Source organism: Nothoprocta perdicaria, unplaced genomic scaffold, assembly GCF_003342845.1.
Source record: "Nothoprocta perdicaria isolate Ctin4 unplaced genomic scaffold, notPer1 scaffold_849, whole genome shotgun sequence".
Lineage (NCBI taxonomy): Eukaryota > Metazoa > Chordata > Aves > Tinamiformes > Tinamidae > Nothoprocta > Nothoprocta perdicaria.
The window spans coordinates 4,645-9,529 of record NW_020456142.1 but is presented as its reverse complement, the minus strand read 5'-3'; positions in this window follow the sequence as shown (position 1 = coordinate 9,529).

Below are 4,885 nucleotides of genomic sequence, written 5' to 3'. Positions count from 1 at the left end.
CATGGGTAAACTCTCTTCATTGCCCTGGAGGCTTCCACAGGAGTTCAGAGTAACGGGCTCTTAGGTTAACCCCTTTCTATTGGAGAAGTGTGAGGTGACACCCTGACTGTATACAAGGGAGCTGAGCTCTCCTAATGGACACAGGACCCATGGTCCCACCTCATCTGTACTCCTCCCGGCCTGACCTTGTACCTTTGAGCTCCTTTGGTGTCAATGCTAGAAGACACACTGCAAAGGGAAACTCTCTTCATTGTCCCGGGGGCATCCAAAGTATTTCAGAGGAGTGGGCTCTTTGGTTACCTCCTCTCTCTTGGAGAAGGAGGAAGAAGCCTGGCTTCAACGCGGTTGCAGCTCCTGTTCCTCATGCTGTAGATGATGTAGACACTGAACAGCACGCTTGAATGCAGACTGTTGCGAGTTTCCTTAAAGGCGGTGGTGGGATTCAGCTGCATAATCATAGTCAGGAAAAACTGAAAATACCAAGGGTCTTTGCCCATCCAAAAAGGCAAAATTTTCCTATAGATCCCGCCCTTGCAGTTGTGCTAAAAACTCCAGGCATCTGACAYRGTCCTGCTTCAGTGTCACTGAATCAAGTGCCTGCACTGAACTACATTCCAATTTGCACTCTCACCAGCTCCATGTGTCCCAGCTTCACTGCGAGTGGAGCTCTGTCAGTAGTGGGCACTTAGTGCCATCTGAGATAACCAAGGATGTTCCTCACCTGGCCCTCATCTGATGTTCTTGAAGCATTTGATTATTACACCTGCTCCATCAGAACAACAGACACAACTTCATGCCTTGGACCACTTCTGTCCAACTGTCACCAGTAACAGACTCCCACTGTCCAGTTTAGATGATTACAGCATGTGCTTAGACAGCAAATGCCCATGCAGATATTGGTGTAGTTCAACCTTCGTCTTGGACAAGGGGAATCTTGTGATCTCCATGTTTATGGAGTTCTGGGAAAGGAACTGAATCATTCTGCCGTCCATGTGCTTCTAAATCAACATAAGATGCCCAGATTGACTCATCTGAACCAATATCTAAAACATGGTTAAATGCACTGTATTCTTGTCCTGATCTTGTGGTCCTGCCTAGCCAAGAGATGTGAATTGGGCCTTCCACAGAGAGACATTTACAAATTTCACAGATAGTCCTTGTCTGAAGAAAGAAATTGCAATGTTGGAATCCGTTTCACTGCTCCCTTTAGATAAAGAAAAGGGGTGATTATTTTAATTGGTTGCAGTGACCATCTCCCAGGAGGAGGGAGCACAAGGGACAGAGAAATTGGTGAGTTCAGCTGGGGCTGTGCTGCTGAGCAGCGCCAGGCTCCTGGGACACAGGCAGCTCGTGTCAAYGTGGCAGCYSTGCCCAGRGACACTGTGTGCAGGAGCAGCTCCTGTGSCAAGAGCAGCAGGGCTGCGGGCACTGCCTGCTGCTGCTGCAGCCAGGAGAGGAGAGAAGGCAGCGAGAGGTGAGCAGCAGTGTGCAGTGGGAGCACAGAGCAGAGCTGGCTGTGGCAGAAACCTTCGCAGCCCTTGGCACGGTGAGTCTGTGTGTGCAGGGCAGTGCTACTGAGCTTCCTGGAGGGGGTTTCTGACCCCAGTCCATGCCGTTGCTGATGGGGTTTTAAGRCTCGCTGTCCTGTGCAGAGAAGGGGGAGATGCTTGAGAGCAGCYTTCCCRCCACCCCAACAGAGGGACAGGGCACGCTGCTCTGTTCTGCCAGGGATGGCTGCAGGGCTGTGAAGCCAGGGTGTGCACCCCGCTCTGTCCAGTGCTGTAATTCAGAGCATGTCCCTGCGCCCAGGCTGCTCTGTTCCCTGGCCAGGGAGCCTGGCCACCTGCAAGGGTGAGCTCTCAGCCTGCCCGGGGAGCTCCCYACTGTGCTGTGGGGAGAAGCTCTGAGTGAGAGGGGGGACCCCTGGCAGGGCAGGTTCATTCTCCTGCTGAGGGGCTGCTGCGTGGGCCAGGGACACCCACAGCTGCAGGTCAACCATGGGGACATTTTGAGAGCAGAGTTTTCCAGAGGACTTTTCTCTGATGGTGCAAATGGAAATGCTGCAGACAGTTTTAAACAAGGGCTCAGCATCTTCATCACTACCCTGCAGGATKAGTAGTTTTGGAGGTGACTTCAATGCTCCTCAGCCTGCACACGACACCAGCGTCCACTTTCCAGACTCACTGCAGATTCTTTAATCAACTCTGTAGCACCTGCAAGAAGGGAGATGTCCCTAGGCAGTTTCCTGCTACTTCAAGGTTTGTGTAGAGACAGAGGAACATCTCCCAGCAAGGACACCTCCAAACAGCAGAGAGATGGTTTGAGGGTCAGGGGAACCTCCTGCCAAACACCTCATGGAAGGATGGGGTGCAGGAAGTTCTTTGCACGCTCTTGCAACACAGATGCTTTCCCCTGAGAAAGTGTCCTGTGTGTTTTCTCTGCCACCCAGCAGAGGAATGGGGACTGAGCTGATTGTCCTTCAGGAGACCCCATCTTTAAGACACTGSACCCGCCCTTGGTGTGCTGGTGGCCTGTTCCCTGCCCTCAGGAGGATGACAGTTCTTCCGTAGGACACTTAGGTTAGCTGAACATCCCATGCAGAAGGCACAGAGGGATTAAGGAAATGGAAATGCTGCTGGCGGGTGGGGGTGATCTGTATGTGGGCAGCTGAAATAACCACTGTGTGCCCTTGCCTAGAAGCGGCATGTCAAAATCTCCCTCAGGATGAGCACCACATCGCAGAGCTCTTCTGATCATCAGAGCCATGCAATACAGCCCCTCCGTGGCTCTTGGGACATCTGACTGAGAAAGGGAGGTGAGCTTGGAGATCTGCACTTTGCAAGTGAACACTGCTGTCAGCATAGGCCAGGCTGCTTTAGGGCTGAGGTTGTTCCTTAGCTGAGAGAGGTGCATACCTAAAGCATCTGGGAAAGGGACTGATGTGGAGACCTGTTGTGCTGGCTCTGTGCTAGGACACAGAGAGAGCTTCTGCCTCTCACAATTGAAGCTTCATATAGGGAGTTAAATGAAGATGCTGCCAAGAATATAAGGAATGTTTATGTGTGGAGGAGGAATACGTGTGCCTGTTTTCCTTGTGTGGTCTGAAGTATCTGCACTGAATTATACAAGCTCTTTGAATATCCGGAACTGCACAGCTCTAAGCTTCTAAGTGAGTGGAGCTCTAGGGAGTGGCAGGCACTGAGATGTCCGTGTGCCAAGAAGACCTGCCCGATGCACTAGGTGGACATGGGTTTTCCATTTGCTTTGCTAGAGCAAGGAGGCACTTGCACATGTCTTGGACCACCTCTGTTCCTTTTAAAGTGCAAAGGAGTGAGTTGGTGTGTACATCTGCCTCCCTCCCGCATCTCCACTAACTTCAGTGGGAGCTGAGAGAAGGACCTCCCATGCAGGCCGCTGTTTTGTGCACCCCAAAATTGGTCCAAGGGAATCCTGTTCTGAGTTTGTGGAGTGCACAGGAGCAAACTGAATGTCACTGAATCCTGGAAGTGTGAGGTGACACCCTGGCTATATACCTTGAGCTGAGCTCTCATAATGGACACAGGACCCCTGGTCCCACCTCATCTGTACTCCTCTGGGCCTGATTCTGTGCCCTTGAGTTCTTTTGATGTCAATGCTAGAAGAGACACTGCAAAGGGAAACTCTCCTCATTGCCCTGGAGGCATCCACAGGAGTTTAGAGCAGTGGTCTCTTATGTTAAATCCTTTCTATTGGAGAAGGAGGAAGAAGCCTGGCTTCAAGGCGGTTGCAGCACCTGTTTCTCATGCTGTAGATGAGAGGTTCACTGGTGGAGGCCACCAAGCAGCACACTTGAATGCAGAGTGCTGGGAGTTTCCCTAAAGGCGATGGTGGGATTCAGCTGTCCAATCACAGACAGGAAAATGTGAGAATACCAAGGGTCTTTGCCAATCCATAAAGTTTTCCTATCGATCTCTCCCTTGCAGTTGTGCTGGAAACTCCAGGCATCTGACCTAGTCCAGCTTCAGTGTCCCTGAATCAAGTGCCTGCACTGAATTACGTTCCAGTTTGCCCTCTCACCAGCTCCATGTGTCCCACCTTCACTGCGACTGGAGCTCTGCTTGTAGTGGGTACCTAGTGCCATCTGAGATAACGAAGGAAGTTCCCCACCGGGCCCCCATCAGATGCTCTAGAAGCATTTGGGTATCACACATGCTCCTGCAGAGCAACAGACACAGCTTCATGCCTTGGACCACTTCTGTCCAAGTGTCACCAGGTAACGGACTGCCACCGTCCAGCTGAGATGGCTACAGCAGGTGCTTGAACAGCAAGTTCCCATGCAGACATTGCTGTAGTTCATCCTTCAGCTTGGGACAAGGGGAATCTTGTGACCTGCATGTTTGTGGAGTTCTGGGAAAGGAACTGAATCCTTCTGCAGTCCATGTGCTTCTAAATCAACATAAGATGCCCGGATTAACTCATCTGAACCAATATCTAAAACATGGTTAAGTGAACTCTGTCCTTGCCCTGATCTTGGTGTCCTGACTGGGTGAGAGAGGTGAATTGAGCCTTCCACAGAGAGACACTTCCAAATTTCCCAGTCATCCTCCAATAAAAGAAATTGCAATGTTGGAATCCATTTCACTGCTCTCTCGAGATAAAGAAAAGGAGTGATTATTTTAATTGCTTGCAGTGACCATTTCCCAGGAGGAGGGAGCACAAGGGACAGAGAAATTGGTGAGTTGAGCTGGGGCTGTGCTGCTGAGCAGCGCCAGGCTCCTGGGACACAGGCAGTTCATGTCAACGTAGCAGCCGTGCCCAGAGACACTGTGTGCAGGAGCAGCTCCTGTGGCAAGAGCAGCAGGGCTGCGGGCACTGCCTGCTGCTGCTGCGGCCAGGAGAGGAGAGG